General features: G+C 40.8%; 2 non-coding genes across 2 annotated transcripts; both read right to left on the bottom strand.

Moving 5' to 3' along the window:
* Window positions 1-15271: 15271 nt before the first annotated feature.
* On the bottom strand, window positions 15272-15354 carry trnal-uag (transfer RNA leucine (anticodon UAG)). Its single transcript has one exon. It is a non-coding gene; the product is annotated as a tRNA-Leu (tRNA).
* A 2356-nt stretch (window positions 15355-17710) lies between these two features.
* trnar-ccu (transfer RNA arginine (anticodon CCU)) lies at window positions 17711-17783 on the bottom strand. Its single transcript has one exon. It is a non-coding gene; the product is annotated as a tRNA-Arg (tRNA).
* Between the last annotated feature and the right edge of the window lie 223 nt (window positions 17784-18006).

The raw sequence follows: 18006 nt of genomic DNA on the forward strand, positions 1-18006 counted from the left end.
CCATTCAGAGCCTACATTACATTTTAGCGTTTCATTCTGAGCAGAAGACCCTCACACCTGAAGAAGGCTTGCGTTTTCTCTCTTCTCTTTTAAGCATGTGTACAATGTGTAATACAATTACAATGGGTAATTACAATGCGAATCGTATGAGGGTGGGGGGGAGGTGTCTTTCGCTGGAAATCTCGCCTGCTTCTACTTTACGAACACAACCCCCTCTCTGCCGGAGTGCTGGCTGTGACGAATTAAACCGGTTTCACAGGTTTCAATCACAGACCATGTGACATGGGAGTCAGGAAACTAACACACAGCGCCACCGGATTTGATAACACTATAAAAACGCTATAAAATAATGTGACTAGGCACAGAACAAGTTTACAGCACAGTACAATAATAAATGCTGACCATGACTTTAGAAGCATAAATTGCCTTACACTCAATTTAAACACAAGCTGTCTTTAGCCCTCTAAGCTGGTTCATACAGAAATGTAGAGATCCAGGCTCAGAACACACAGCTTCATTAGCGAATACATATGCAGGACAACTAGAGAAGACGTTTTACAGAGGATGGATTTTTAGAAACATCCCATCAGTGACATCACTGAAGTCAACTCCTAGGTACTGTAACTGTCGTGTGGATAGTTTCACAAGAATCAGACAAAGGTTTAAGCATCGCTTGTTCTAGATAAAACTGCAAAAAAAACAACAACAGCCCATAATGTACTTCTTTGCGGCTCTGTTTGCCCAAATCATATATTCACAACGTGAAATCTAGAAAATAATATTACGTAACCAAAATCCGCAATATGGAAACAGAACCTGTGTAATTGTTGATAGATGATGTACTCGTAACATTTTTTCAAGACGAACTACAACATTTAAAAAATGACTTGTATGTACTTGATATCTCTAATCAATCCACGGGTCCCAGCACAAAACGAAACTAAAACGCATACCGTTTCGCGCTTCTTATTAGTTGCTCAAAAGTAATTTGACCGTATGAAATGCATAATATAAACCTAGAAACATATACGTGAGCAGTACTTAAGCACTGTAGTATCGGTGTTAAGACATACCTCTCAGTCTCCTCCTCTCTTGCCAAAACCCGTTGCTTTCTTGCTGTGGTGAGATTGGTGGTAATGCAAAGACGCCACATACTGCCGACAGACGAGAGTGTTGCGGGAGAAGAGAGAAGTGATGGAAGATTGAAGAGTGTCCTAGGTGGAGCCAAGATGAAGTGTCACAATTGCATAGGGGAGGATTTCAAATATTTAAGATGGTAAAAATAACCGGAAGTGATCCCCCAGTCCGGCGCAGTCTGACGTACTTCTGTCATATAAAGTGAAACTAGATGTCGAACTGGAGCCTCACCATTTGCATAAGTGAGGCTCCAGTTATACATCTAGTTTCACTTTAAATGACAAAACTGAAGAGACTTAAAAGAGCTGGAGAGGATTTCTTACAACTTTTGAGCCGGCACAGTTTTCGAAAACGTTTTCTTCACGCTGCACTATACAACACAGACAGCCAAGAGTCTCCAAAACAAAACGAATTGACAGATAGGAGAAAAGTCCCACTCATCCTAAAGTTCCCAAAATCCAGCACTGAGCGTAAGCAAAGTGTTCAAGTAGCGTGGGAATGCTACCCCTAATGCTAGCTGGAGTTTGAGTGTCTGGTTCAGAGTTTGCTCAAGAGTTTACCTTTCACAGATGCGCAAAGATGAATGTTGAGGGTGCACGCTTCAAGGCGCCTTACAGTGCAGGGAGTTATTAGAGACAATTCGTGACGTGTGCTCGTTCCCATATACCGTACGCCCCGGGTTGCAGTGCTAGGATGACATCCAATACCGCTTCGGCACGTAACGGCATTATATTCAAGTGCAGGACGTGAGGGTTTTATTTTGTTCGTTTTGTTCTGCTCTGCTTTGCTTTGTTTTGCTTTCCATGGCGTTCGTAAGAGCGTCAATAAAAAGGCGATTCCTGCATCTAACACGAATGTAAGAGCTATTTCAAGTGCGGCTTCTAAAATGCTTGTAGACATTTGTCTGTTGTTGATTGTTTTTTTGTGTCTAACAAAGTGCCATTTTCCTGTCCGGACGGGGAGACTTTATCATTCCCACATGAAGCAACCCTTAATTCCTCGGAGGCGTGTCTGTCTGCAAGGTTTGTATTTTGGAAAGGTTTTTTTTTTTAACGGAGAACGACTTTGAAAAAGATTTCCGCCGGCGTCTCGCGATCCGTGTGAGATTGTAGCAAGAACATGGTGCGGCTTCTTAAATGCTTGTGGACATTTGTCTGTTGTTGATTGTTTCTTTGTGTCTAACAAAGTGCCATTTTCCTGTCCGGACGGGGAGACTTTATCATTCCCACATGAAGCCACCCTTAAGTCCTCTGAGGCGTGTCTGTCTGCAAGGCTTGTATTTTGGAAAGGTTTTTTTTTTAATGGAGAACGACTTTGAAAAAGGTTTCCGCCAGCGCCTCGCGATCCATGTGAGATTGTAGCAAGAACGCAGCAACAGCAGTGCTCACTGTAGTCGTGGCCGAGTGGTTAAGACGATGGACTAGAAATCCATTGGGGTCTCCCCGCGCAGGTTCGAATCCTACCGACTACGGTGTTCTCCTCATGTCGTCGTGTGCTGGCACAAGCAAGGAAAAGTGCCTTTCTGCTTTTCCTGGTGGTTTTAAAACGCGAGATCGCTTGTACCCGCTGCCTTGGAAAGAAATGTCTACATGTTTACTTGCACATTGTCTATTGTTTGTTTGTACATTGTCTTGATGCACTGTTTGCACTTTGTCTTGTTTTTTACACTTGTTTTACAATCGAGAGACCTTCTGTAAGTAAGAATTCCATTGTACCAGTACCGGTTACATATGGCAATAAAGTTCAAGTTCAAATGCTTCAGCGTCCGCAAACGGCATTTTGCAGCTGGAAGCAGATGGCGACGCTATTTGCGGTCGCGTGTCTTGTGCCCCATTTCCGGCCTTTAACATCGAATCAATAAAGCTGTTCGAACCGACACCATAGGTGCTTTTCTTACAACTTTTGATCTGACTCAGTTTCGGAATGCAATTCCTGAACACTGCGAGAGACAACCTACAGATGCAGCCATTCAAAATGAGCGGTAAAAACCCGTGGTACAGTAACCAACCCGCAGGGCACCGTAGGGCACCGCGGTAAGTGATTGGCTGGCCAAAATGACCGACAGGGGCACTCGTGGTGCATTGGTTGGTAGTGAAAAGATTTAATCATCTAATGTCTTTACTGTGCACATTTCAATCTGCTTAGTTTTGAATATTTATATGGAATTTTACCACTAAAGGGAAATTTTAGTAGCTGAGCATAAAAAGAAGAGGAGCATAACGCATCTGAAGGTCATAAACGATATTAATTTAGGAACATAAACATTACTGTATGTACATAAACTGTACTGTGTATGGCTGGTCTTGATAGTTTAAAGAAAAAATACACACCAGTCTTCCATTTCTCCCTAAACATTTTAAGCATGAAAGTTTTATGAAACGGTACCCAAATATGTGATTGCTGTATAGAATGAATTTTAATTTTTAAAAATTATTTAAGACGAAAATTAAGCTGTTTACATCTTCCGCCTGAGAACAGTCACCCGTTGCTACCCAACGCAGAAACACAGCCACTAACTAGCAAAGAGAGGACATTAGCTAGCCAATATGATAAAGAAATAAATGATTATTTTGTTTATTTCTTTTGCACATTTATTTGAACATTTCCATCGATTGTACAAGCACTTGGAAACTGTCCAATCCCTAGTTCATCAAGCATTTACCGGTCTGGTGCCGGTCTGTGTCTTCTAGGATATAATGCCAGCGAACTCTTGTTTTTATGTCCACTATAACTACGCTGGGCAAACGTTCCGAGGTCAAATTCTTCCAGCACGGGGGTACCTTTAAAGCGGAGACGACGGCACCGAATTTTTTTGGCGCGCCTTCTCTTTAAAGCCCTGGCCAAATATGAAGACAGTACGTACAGTTATAATTCAAACGGAATTAAAAACTACACATCCCAGTTACCATGGTGGTGCTTGTGATCATTGCGTTTAACCAACGAAACAGGGCGAAAAATCAGTCACATGACTTTGGGGCAGAGTTTCGAAAGCTTAACCTATCAGCAACAAAGCGAAATTTACACGATAGGCTACCTCAAACTGTCAGTTACACGACTGTGTATGTCGCTTAAGCCACTCCTATTTGGCATTTTAGTTATGGAGGCGAGAAGACGCCCCCCCTCTGGGTGTCTGATTTGCCGCCATCTTTAACTGTTCGGTGTCCGAATCGGAGTAGCTACGTGTACGAAATAAAGTTAATCCCAACTACAAAACATATATTTTTGTGGTAAGAGGGCGCAAAACATCAGTATTTACTGCTATTAATTACTGTACGATTTATAGTTGAAATCTGAGCCTAGATATAAAGTTAGATATAAAGTTAAAATCTCGACAAAGCAATGTAGGAAATACAGAGAAAATAAATCCTTTCTGACATCTAAAATCAGTTTCGATCAAGGTCTCTAAAACGAACAAGAAAAAGAGGATTTTCGGAGGGCAATTACGCTGTGTTTATATAGAATAACTGATTTATGAGCAATCTAATTTCTTGTTCGTTTAAAACAGTGAAATGTCAGCTGCAAAAGATCGCACCAGAAACAGCACTCTCTCTGCCTGTCATAGACGTTCAGGAAAGGCTGAATGAAGTCATGTCAAGTACAATAATTCGGTGATCAATAATAACAGTTGTAGGACAGTATATAAGGAGGATAAGGATTTTGAAGTTGACTCGAAATCTGATAGGTAACCAGTGCAAGGACTTGAAAACAGGTGTAATGCATCCCTGATAGGATTCTTGCTGTCATATTCTGAACATATTGAAGATTGCTCAGTGTGGATTTAATTTCCCCAGTGAACAGGATGTGCATTTATTAATTCTAGAAAAAAAGCCTTTCTTGATTTCTCTAGTTCCCTTTAAAATAAACTATTATTCCACAATGCAGAGTATTACATGGCCAGTATTTACACATGATATTTGTGATTTAAAGAAATTAACACAAGCAGCTTTTGGAGATTTAAGTGTTGGCTGAGTTATTGCAGGATAAAAGACTAGAGATGTTGGCAAGAAGAAGATAATTTGGGGAAAGCTGAGGAATACACTTATAACAAGAACACTTCCTAATGGGGTTAGGCATACTTTTGATGAAGATGATGAAGTTAACAGACTATATGTTTACATAGATACTGAAATAAGGATTGTATTTTAGATTATGTGTAGTTGCTGGCATTGAACTGTGTGTTGGATGCACATGAATTGAAGGAATGGGCAAACATAGCTGATGCGGATCCACAGAGCCAGCATATTAAGATGTTTATACTTAGAGGCAATTTGTTTAAATAACTAGGTATGGATACTGATGTGCAAGAGAGGTGGAAAGGCTGTTTCCTTAAGCCAGCACTATAAAATATTTTATTCTCAGTGAGATGCTGCCATTTCATCGTGGGTTTCTAACACTGTGTATAGTTCCATCCACACAGTGCCTTTACTTCCATCCATTTCTAATCTCTTTATCCAGTACAGAGGATTTGGAGCCTATCCCAGTAAGCAACGGACACAAGGCAGAATACACCCTGGACATAGCGCCAGTCCATCACAGGACAGACAGACACAAACACACACACGCCAGGGCCAGTTTTCCCATAAACCAATTAACTTACCAGTATGTTTTGGAGTGCGAGAGGGAGTCATATCACACATATGGAGAAAAACCATCTAACCCAGAGAGAACATGTAAACCCCTCACACACAGGATGGCAGGAATTGAACCTAGGACCCCAGTGCTGCAAGATAGCAATGCTAACCACTTCGCCACCATTATAAATGGATGGATATCTTAGTTATCTTTCTAGTTCACAGGTTTGCATGCATAATTTAATTTTGAAAGCCACTGAGACATCAGGTACTACTGTTGTATTTATGAAAAAGAAACAAAACAAAAAAACATACTAACAACTGAGCCATCCTACTCCTTAGTTAATACATTTTATTATTCATAAACAGTTAACATTGTTAGCAAAATATTTTGAATTATATTTAACCCTATTTTTTCTTTAGTTTTGTATTTAACTTATTATATGATAGTCAGACTTAATGTATATTTGAACAATGAAAATATATTTTTACAAGATGCGGGGGAAAGTGCAACAGCTTATTACAGTGCTAAATTTAATATTATTGATTGCTAATAGTTTATGCTAACACTTAACTTTCTTAATTAGATCTATTTAAAACAGTGAACTAAGTGTAACATACAGATGCAGCCATTCAAAGTGCGCGGTACAGACACCGCGGTACAGATACCGCAGGTATGATGACACGGGATACCGCGGTGCGTGATTGGTTGACCGACAGGGGCACTCATGGTCCATTGGTCTGTCGTAGAAAGACTTACTGTAAACGTCTTTACTGTGCTCGTTGTAGATATTGAATTTTACCACTGAAGGGAAATCTTAGTAGCTGAGCATAAAAAGAATAGGAGCATACTGTAACGCGTGTGAAGGCCATAAACGATATTAATTTTGGAACATAAACATACAGTATATAGCTGGTCTTGGTACTTTAAAGAAAAAAATACACACCAGTATTCCATTTCTCCCTAAACATTGTAAGCTTCGAAGTCTTTAACTAACGTGATACCGGAGTCAACAAGCATACTTTTAGAATTTGATTAAAAGGGAATATAATATGGAATCGCGTATCTCAAGAATTTAATAACGGTATGATTATATCCGTGTACTGCGGCAGGGCTGTGTAGGGCTGTTTCGCCTGCCTGATCATGCGAGCTGTCTTGTAGCCTACTGGTCTAGGTGCGTGCCTACCAACTGGCAGGTTGTGTGTTCGAATCCAGCTGGTGCTGGACTTTTATTTTAACAAACATTTCTTCGAAAAAATAGGTAAGCGATATTATGGACAATCAGTTGACAAATCCATTTCCTTTTTCTGATCACTCGCTTTCTGGCTACACATCTCACCTGTCCTGTTCTTTGTTTTCCTGGTTTGCTGATTATGCCTGCTGCGGTCCATTCCTACCCTCACACCTAAAGAAAACTATTTTAAATTTCTTGGCGCAGTTCATTAACCCTTGTATGTGCTGTCCGCGCCCAAAATGCAATTTTAAGAAAGTCAAAAACCGTGCTCAAATGCAATTTTCAAAGTGCAATGAAATACAATATTGTTGTCGCTGCTGTTCTGGTTGTTTTTATCCCGTAAAGCGTTTTGAGAAGCCACCTTTAAAGGCGATATATGTTGTAGAACCGCTGATTCTTATGGAATGTGTTCCGCAGGAGATTCAAATTTTTATTTATTTTTTAATCGCGTATCTAAGGAAGTCTCAGTATAACTTTGTTCATGAACAAACAGTGGCATGTTACATTGTCATTGTTTTTTTTAACAAGGCTCGCCAGCTAATGTGAATCGAAACCTGTCTTGCTAGCTTTTAAAGTCGTGCATGTGTAAACGACAATTGAAAAAGAGAAAAAAAGACCTGACTGACAAGCCGATACATACTCTTAGAGTTTGATTAATAGGGAATATAATACGAAAAAACCATAAGGGACTTAAAAGCTAAAGGAGATGCTTCATATTGCTTGACTAATTTTAAAAACTAAGTTATAAATGCAGTCGCTCCCTCGGTGACGCGCCGGGTGTAAATATCAAAGTATACATTCCCAACAAGAATTGTACCCATCTGTCATGCAAATAAAACACCTTGAATTGAATTGAATTGAGGGAGATAGGGGGACAAATATACTGTAGACAGGCCTCAAGGCAAATAAGATACTTATGGGTACGCAGGCATTCAAGACAGCAACATACAAAACGTTTGCACGTACTGAGTTAAGTTATTACTTGGTTTTCAAAGTGCAATGAAATACAATATTGTTGTTGCTGCTGTTCTGGTTGTTTTTATCCCGTAAAGCGTTTTGAGAAGCCACCTTTAAAGGCGATATATGTTGTAGAACCGCTGATTCTTATGGAATGTGTTCCGCAGGAGATTCAAATTTTTATTTATTTTTTAATCGCGTTTCTAAGGAAATCTCAGTATAACTTTGTTCATGAACAAACAGTGGCATGTTACATTGTCATTGTTTTTTTTAACAAGGCTCGCCAGCTAATGTGAATCGAAACCTGTCATGCTAGCTTTTAAAGTCGTGCATGTGTAAACGACAATTGAAATAGAGAAAAAAAGACCTGACTGACAAGATTTAATTAATGCAGATCAGTAAATCAAGGGACAAAACAACTATTGCGCCCGGGTCCTCAATGCGCTTTGACGTGCTAATGCGTTGGTTTAACAGTCCGGGTGTGGCAAGCCCCCAATGTCTCCCGACTTCGGCAAAAGGCACCCGCCTTTCATTGGAAGACAATGAACACACTCTAGCCGTACAGGTGAATATAGCATAAAAGACACCAAGGGATTGGGTGAGCTCCCATCGCAAAAAAAAAAACTGCGAACCTGCACTACAGCGACCATAGTACAGTATGGAGACCAAGACCTTTTACGGGAAGAGACGAGGTGCTTCTGCCGCCCCAGCTTCCAAAGAGCGAAGGGTAAGCAAATACAGCAGACTTCATCTGAAATACGCGATTACAGCGCATATTACAAGGTATTATTGCCGTTTTGAATTTTAAATTCAATTATAATTATTTCTTCGTAGCCTGTTCTTCAAGAAAACACCGCACGGGCGAAACGATCTACCACAAGGACAGTAAAAAAGAAAGCGGTAAGACGGAAAAAAAGAAAAGTTTATTTTGACTTCTGTTCCGCGACTGATGAATACTACTGTGTGACTTTATTTCTTACATGACTTATGTTATTTTGCCACAGGCCGTGGGTCTCTGCTCTCGGCCACTGGCCAGGGTGCCAACCTGTAGAAGCAGCACCTGTATGGAGACATTTCGGCAGCAGCGGGAGCAGTACGATGCATTACTGGGGAGGACTGGGAGGCTAGAGACACTCCTGAAAATGCAGAGGAAGGAGACAGTATGTTCCAGCAGTCAAACAGTTGAGCAGCCGTCTCCTGAAAAGTGCCTCTCCCCGCCGCGCAGGTTGCAATGCCTGGCGGAAGCTCTGCCCCCCGCAGAGCACACACCGCCTCAGGACACTCCATCCCAGCCTCTCAGTTCACCACCGCGCAGGACTCTGTTGATGCTGTCCCCGCCGGCTATCTCCCCCCAGGAAGCACAGCGGAATTCACAGATGCCAGTGGGACGAATAATTCTCCCAGATGTCCAACTGCTACCCATCACCCAGGAGATGGAGGGGGGGTTGTACTTGCAGTGCATCGGCATAGACGGGAAAGCAAGAGCCGACCGCTACGCCGCCCTCGTGTTTCGAAATCTTGTGACTTTTGAAATTTACTGGGGGTGGACCACGTCTGTAAATTTCGATGGGTCCAGAGGCAAAAGTGCCTTGCCTTGCAATCTCCGGGAAACCATTAGTACGATGGTGAATCGGAGATTCTCAACCCTTGCTGCGTACGACTGGAAAAGAATTCGTGATCGGATCAACGAAATGCTTCGTAGGAGGAGGCGGTCTTTTCCTCTTGTCTAACAGTCTGTCCACAAACAAAACATTCCTGTTAGACAAGAGGAATTGAAAAAAAAACAATGTTGTCAATGAAAACCGGTGTGTGTGTCTCTCCCTGCTGGATGTCCCTCTCACAAACTGCTGAATGAATAAAATAATTTTATTGAAAACGAGTTTGCGATTGTCTGGTCTTTAAATTCTGGAGATACGCGATTCCATATTATATTCCCTTTTAATCAAATTCTAAAAGTATGCTTGTTGACTCCGGTATCGCGTTAGTTAAAGACTTCGATGCTTAAAATGTTTAGGGAGAAATGGAATACTGGTGTGTATGTTTTCTTTAAAGTACCGAGACCAGCCATATACTGTATATTTAAGTTCCAAAATTAATATCGTTTATGGGCTTCACACGCGTTGCAGTATGCTCAGGCACTAAGTAAAAGGAGATGCTTCGTATTGCTTGACTAATTTTAAAAACTAAGTTATAAATGCAGGCGCTGCTCTGGTGCGTCAGCTCCTACACAGTGCCTGTCTGCTGTAAGCGTTACAATATACATACCCAACACTGCTTGTACCCATCTGTCATGCAAATAAAACACCTTGAATTGAATTGAATTGAGGGGAGAAGGGGGGGATACTAAAGCCAATACTGGCTCAATGGGCTTTGACGTGCTAATGCGTTGGTTTAACAGTCCGGGTGTGGCAGGCTTCCAATGTCAACTCGACTCGATTGGAAGACAATGAATATATTTTAGCCCTAAATGAATTAATAGCAAACATGGTTTACATAAAATACATTTTTCCAAGAAAGTTTATAATAATACGATCTGAGCCTACTTTAAAAATAAAGGAAAAGCATTTTCAGAGAGCAATCACACTGTGTTTATGTAGAAAAAGCGATTAGGTTTATGAGCAATCTAATTACCTAATCGCTTAAAACGCTATATAAAATAAAGTTTATTTAGAGATGAATGATCAGTGTGGTAGTTTAAATAATGTGAGTCAGGAAACTAACACAGCGCCACCGGATTTAATAACGCAATAAAAACGCTATAAAATAATGTGACACAGTACAGCACAGTACAATAATACTGACCATGACTTTAAAAGCATAAATTACCTTACACTCAATTTAAACACAAGCTGTCTTTCTGTATGAACCTCTAAGCTGGTTCATACAGAAAATGTAGAAATGCATTAGCCTGATTATGATTAAAAACACATAATTAAACACGCGTTTGCGATTTAAATCAGAACACGATTAAAATCAATATTAATGTTTATATTGTAACGCATACTGTCCAGCCTCCATTTCTCTATAAAAATTTACTGTTGCACACACACACACACAATAGAAGCAAGAACCGCTGTCAGAAGGGAAGATATGTTCAAAATATCGCAAATATCGATCATGTTGCGATATTTTGAAATATAAAAGTCAACTGATTGTCCATAATATCGCTTACCTATTTTTTCGAAGAAATGTTTGTTAAAATAAAAGTCCAGCACCAGCTGGATTTGAACACACAACCTGCCAGTTGGTAGTCACGCACCTAGACCAGTAGGCTACAAGACAGCTTGCATGATCAGGCAGGCGAAACAGCCCTACACAGCCCTGCCGCAGTACACGGATGTAATCATACCGTTATTAAATTCTTGAGATACGCGATTCCATATTATATTCCCTTTTAATCAAATTCTAAAAGTATGCTTGTTGACTCCGGTATCACGTTAGTTAAAGACTTCGAAGCTTACAATGTTTAGGGAGAAATGGAATACCGGTGTGTATTTTTCCTTGTGATATTTTAAGCTCTAGTTGAATGATAGGTGTCGCATTTTAAATCATTTTCGTAGCTAGAAATTATGAAACGCCCTGTTAAAAGCAAGGAAGTTTTTATGCCCGTTGAAGTAAAACAAAATGCCTAACAAAGTATGGCTTGGACAGATTCCAAGTGCTTGTACAAATGTGCTAAAGAAATTATACTTTGAGTATACAGCTTGTCCAAAGTCATCCATTATTAATACTATTAGTAATATCTTCAGTAAAGGCTTTGATATTTCTGATAAAGGTAGGTTGTGTACTTTTGTCCAACTGAGCAATCTTGCTTTCATAAAATATACCAACATTTTAATGACTGATGATTAACATGCTGTAATACACAGTTCAAAATTAAAGGCTCAAATGCTGTACATGAGAGGTTAAGCTCCCCCTGGCGGTTTTACAAGGCGACGCCGGATAGTTAACCACGTGACACCACGTTAACTGCGTCATACCGCGTGATACTGTGACACGCCCACTGGGGTATGCCGCGAAATACCTCACGCATTTTGAATGGCTGCATCTGTACTATTCAGAAATACAATCGAAAATAGTTTTGTGGTGTTTGTATGGATGAAACGTTTCTAAAATGTATAACGTAACAAAATTAAAGACGATTAAAATCTGTAATCTTTCCACTTGTAATGTCATTAGACAGAACAACACGTTTCTGGTTTGTTTTAATTAGTATTAGTTAGTAGTTAGTAGTTTTAATTTAATTAGTATTACAATTCGCACTGATTCCCTTGCGAAGATATGGACTTAAGAATATTCGTGCCTGGTCAAAAAATGGCATTAAGCACTTAAAATTAATATGGTTAATAATAGTAAACTGTAACATGCTGTAACAAGATCGGTTAAACTGCGAAGAAAATGCTTTCAGAGAAAATGTTTCAGGTGTGAAGAACATAGATCTCCAATGCAATTTCAACCAAACCTGTTCCCACACACCCTGCCCCCACTACCATTAGAATATACACAAAGCACTGAAATCTTTCGAGCTAATGATCAGGTGACCCGAGAGAGAGCGAGAGAAACACCAAGGGGTGCGGAACCAGGGAACTATTTACATGGAAAACGGGCGATCTCCCCAGACTGTCGCCCGTTTCACTGTTACCTGGATACCTCTTTATTTAGAACTCACTAACGCTGATTTTTAGTTTCGAAGGATTCAAGTAGGGTTTTAGATGAAAGGCAGCGACCTTAATCAAGCCCAAATCATAATTGAACCCATTCAGAGCCTACATTACATTTTAGCGTTTCATTCTGAGCAGAAGACCCTCACACCTGAAGAAGGCTTGCGTTTTCTCTCTTCTCTTTTAAGCATGTGTACAATGTGTAATACAATTACAATGTGTAATTACAATGCGAATCGTATGAGGGTGGGGGGGAGGTGTCTTTCGCTGGAAATCTCGCCTGCTTCTACTTTACGAGTACAACCCCCTCTCTGCCGGAGTGCTGGCTGTGACGAATTAAACCGGTTTCACAGGTTTCAATCACAGACCATGTGACATGGGAGTCAGGAAACTAACACACAGCGCCACCGGATTTGATAACACTATAAAAACGCTATAAAATAATGTGACTAGGCACAGAACAAGTTTACAGCACAGTACAATAATAAATGCTGACCATGACTTTAGAAGCATAAATTGCCTTACACTCAATTTAAACACAAGCTGTCTTTAGCCCTCTAAGCTGGTTCATACAGAAATGTAGAGATCCAGGCTCAGAACACACAGCTTCATTAGCGAATACATATGCAGGACAACTAGAGAAGACGTTTTACAGAGGATGGATTTTTAGAAACATCCCATCAGTGACATCACTGAAGTCAACTCCTAGGTACTGTAACTGTCGTGTGGATAGTTTCACAAGAATCAGACAAAGGTTTAAGCATCGCTTGTTCTAGATAAAACTGCAAAAAAAACAACAACAACCCATAATGTACTTCTTTGCGGCTCTGTTTGCCCAAATCATATATTCACAACGTGAAATCTAGAAAATAATATTACGTAACCAAAATCCGCAATATGGAAACAGAACCTGTGTAATTGTTGATAGATGATGTACTCGTAACATTTTTTCAAGACGAACTACAACATTTAAAAAATGACTTGTATGTACTTGATATCTCTAATCAATCCACGGGTCCCAGCACAAAACGAAACTAAAACGCTTACCGTTTCGCGCTTCTTATTAGTTGCTCAAAAGTAATTTGACCGTATGAAATGCATAATATAAACCTAGAAACATATACGTGAGCAGTACTTAAGCACTGTAGTATCGGTGTTAAGACATACCTCTCAAATACTGTAAATCAAGTTAAAAATATCTCAAGACCGATTCTGGTCATAATGAAACCATGTTTCGTGTATGTTTTCTTTAAAGTACCGAGACCAGCCATATACTCTATGTTTATGTTCCAAAATTAATATCGTTTATGGCCTTCACACGCGTTGCAGTATGCTCCTATTCTTTTTATGCTCAGCTACTAAGATTTCCCTTCAGTGGTAAAATTAGATATGAATATTCAATACTTAAACGGGCACAGTTAAGACATTAAATATACATATACATACTGTATACAGTACAGTTTTCATACGGTAATATGTTTATGTTCCTAAATCAATCTCTTTTATGAGCATGTGAAAGGCATGGTGAATCGATTCTCAAAAATTACTGTACTTTGCATGATTGGAAACAAATGCGTGATTGCGAAATGCTGTGGTGTTACTTTTACAAAGACGGTCAATGAAAAAAAGAATGTTGACCAGGGCAATACTTTGAGTTTACACTTACAGCTTGTCCAAGGTCATTCATTATTAATACTATTAGTAATATCTTCGTTAAAGACTTTGATGGCCACAGCTCAAACATGAGAGGTTGAGCTTTATTAGCTCCACCTTGCGGAAATTCCGGATACTATTATTTTGCTTGTCGTATTATAGGAGAATTTACAGTAACTCGCGGTATTTACCGGTAGCTTGCGGTAGACTGCGTACAGCGTACCGCAAAATAATGCGGTATCGCCCGCGCATTTTGAATGGCTGCATCTGTAGGAGGGAGCTCCGGAAATATGTGAGGGACAAACCAGAATGTACCCTGATAGAAGTGCGTGAGGAAGCATATATGTGGAGTATGGAGGAGAGCTCGGTGAATGTAAAGGCCTCTAAAACTACAAGCAAGGGGCTTGATAAGTTTGCAGAGGGGGCACAATGTACTTTGGTTAACGCTGAGGAAACAAAGTCAGTCATGCTGGAGGATGTCCTGAAAATGGTAGCAGAGCAAGGGAAAGCCATTAGAGAGCTATCCCAAGCGGTAAAAGATCTTGACATTAAAATTTCGCACCTGGAAGCAGATAATGACTCTACGCGTTCGCATCTCTTGTGCCCTACTCCCAGCCTTTGAAAACCCAATTCATAAAGCTGAAAGAACCGACTCCATAGGTCTTCCTAGTGCACGAGGAGGAGCAGAGGAGGAGTGAGGATGGCACAGATAAACACTCATTTTTACGCGCTCCTCTGGAAGGAATGCAAATAAAAGCCGAAACCCGAAAACAGTAGTGGCCGTAAGAGGAAATACATCCACGCGGCACACCAGTGCTCCATGTTAGTATAGTGGTGAGTATCCCCGCCTGTCACGCGGGAGACGACGTAGCATTTGTCCAATAAGATTCCAATGTGTGGGATCTTACGGAATTTCCCTTCTCCGTCATTTTCTGAGCCCTATTCCAAAGGGGCATCCTGTCCACTCCTCGATGCTTGTCGAAAACCTGCCAGTCTGTTTGATTAGTGTTGATTTGTTTCGAAAAAGCTCAAAGAAAGGAAGACCAATTGAGCCCTTTGTCAGGAGTGGGATTTGAACCCACGCCTCTAGGGGAGACTGCGACCTAAATGCAGTGCCTTAGACCACTCGGCCATGCTGACGTGTGCTGCCAGCCCCAACCGGTCCCCTGAGCCACCGCGATACCACTGCATTCCTTGATCATCGCACTGTCATTAAAGTTACATGGAGTGACATCAGTACTGAAATCTTTGAAAAATCTGTCGGCTTTCATGACCCGTTTTCTTTGTGGAGTGAATGTTGCAAGCTTGCGAGAAAAAGTTTGTGAACCCTTTGGAATGATCTGGATTTCTACATGAATGGCTCTTAAAATATGATCTGGTCTTCATCTGAGGCATAATGATAAATAAAGACAGTCTTATTTAACAAACAACACACACAACATTTTACATTGTCAATTCAATTCAATGTATTTCTATATAGCGCCTTTCACAACAAGGTTGTCTAAAGGCACTTAACAATGCAAGTTGTTAAGAGCCTTGTGTCTAATATGACGCCTAGGTTACGTGCTGACTCTTTGAGGCAAATGTTTAAATCCTCTGAGTTAAGTGCTGAAGTTATAGTAGTCCTATCAGTATTGTTGCCTCCAATCAACAGCTCCTCAGTTTTATCGGAGTTGAGTAACAAAAAGTTTTCACACATCCAAGTCTTTCCTTCATTAATGCATTTAACTAAAGTGATAATAGAAGAGTTGTCGTTTGGTGTAAACGAAATGTATATTTGAGTGTCATCAGCATATGAATGAAAGTTCAAATTATGTTTTTGTGTTATCCTACCTAGCAGCAGCATGTAGAGAGAGAGAGCAATATTGGTCCCGTCACTGATCACCAAATTGAACTGGTGACGTTGATGAAGCAGTACAATTATTACATATTTGAACAGAACGAAAACGATGAGTTAAATGTGAAGTAAACCACTTAAGGACGGTTCCAGATAAGCCAACCTCAAACTCAAGCCTGTGTGACAAAACAGAGAGGTCAACCGTGTCAAAGGCAGCACTAAGATCTAGAAGCACAAGCACTGTTGCATTCCCCGCATCAGTAGCTAAGAGAATTTCATTTACGACTCTTGTTAATGCAGTTTCAGTTCTGTGGCCTGGGCGGAAACCAGACTGAAATTTCTCAAGTATATTATTTGAATCCAGAGACGATTGAAGTTGGGCCACAACTATTCTCTCAAGACTTTTAGATTGAAATGGGACCTTTGAGACAGGCCTGTAGTTGTTAAGAACTTGGGGATCCAAATTTGACTTCTTAAGGAGCGGTCTAACAACCGCTACCTTAAATTGATGAGGTACAACGCCTGACGCAAGGGATGCATTCATCATACTAAATATAGGTCCTGCCAGTCCTTCGAGGGAATCTTTGACTAGCTGAGTGGGGATGGGATCTAGCGAACAGGTGGTTGACTTTGTCTTACGTCTGTGTTCATGAGTCCACCATAAGAAGAAATCTGAACAGGAGTGGTGATCATGGGAGGTCACCACGGAGGAAACCACTGCTCTCCCCCCCAAAAAAAACCACCACTGCCCCTCTCAAGTTTGCTAAAGACCACATGGATGTTCCACAGCAACTCCTGGAACAATGTTCTGTGGACAGATGTGACAAAAGTTGAACATGTTGGTAAATGTGCACAGCGTTATGTTTGGAGATAACAAAACACTGCATACAAACTCCAAAACCTCATCCCAACTGGGAAGCATGGCGGAGGCTGTACGGCTTGCAATCATCGAGGGACCGATGAATTCCAAGTGGTATCAGGAAATTCTACAGCAGAATGTCAGGGTGTCTGCCTGTGATCTAAAACCCAAAAGACGCCGGTTCATGCAACATGACAAAAACAAAGGAGTACATCAACAACAGAGTGGCTGAAACAGAAGAAATTCCGTATTTTGGGATGGCCAAGTAAGAGTCCTGACCCCAGTCCCATAGAAGTGCTGTGGCGTGATCTGAAGCAGGCCGTTCAGCGCAAGACATCCCAAAAATATCCATGAACTGAAACAGTTATGCATAGAGGAATCAGCCAAAATACCTCCTAAAAGCTGCTCAGGTCTGATCGGCCGCTACAGAAAGTTGGGGTTGAGGTTTTTGTCGATAAAGGAGGTTCCACTAGTTCCTTAATATAAGGGTTCACGTACTTTTTCCATCAATGACCTTGATTGTTTAAACCATTTGTTCAATAAAGAAACAGCAATGTCAAATGTTGGGCGTGTGTTGTTTGTTAAATCAGACTATCTTTATTCATTATTATTACTCAGATAAAGATTAGATCACATGTTAGGAGCCATTCATGCAGAAATCCACATCATTCCGAAGAGCTGTTTACAAAAGCTTTTTTCACAACTGTATGTGAGAGAAGAGCAGGGACGCTCACTGAGTAAGGTGGGGTTGCAGCTTTGCAAATCACAAGGACATTCGTACACTCAAAGGAGAACAGGAGCACCCCAGATGGGACTCGAACCCACAATCCTTGGCTTAGGAGGCCAGTGCCTTATCCATTAGGCCACTGGGGCACACCGGGTGGGGTCGATCACGCTGATGAAAAGCCAGTTTATTTTTCCTTTGCTTTTTCAAAGGGATCCCCGAAATTAGGGAAGTTAGGCAGCAGAAGGTTTACTGTGACCTGAGAAGGTCCGGCATCCAATCACGGTGGTACACACACACACGCTCTCACTGATCTGAGCTACACGGTAACCAAGATGATCTCAGGTGCGCCGAGCTGGTACGGAACACATT

This window comes from Atractosteus spatula, unplaced genomic scaffold (genome assembly GCF_055471065.1).
Source record: "Atractosteus spatula isolate fAtrSpa1 unplaced genomic scaffold, fAtrSpa1.hap1 Scaffold_8, whole genome shotgun sequence".
In the NCBI taxonomy this organism is placed as follows: Eukaryota; Metazoa; Chordata; class Actinopteri; order Semionotiformes; family Lepisosteidae; genus Atractosteus; species Atractosteus spatula.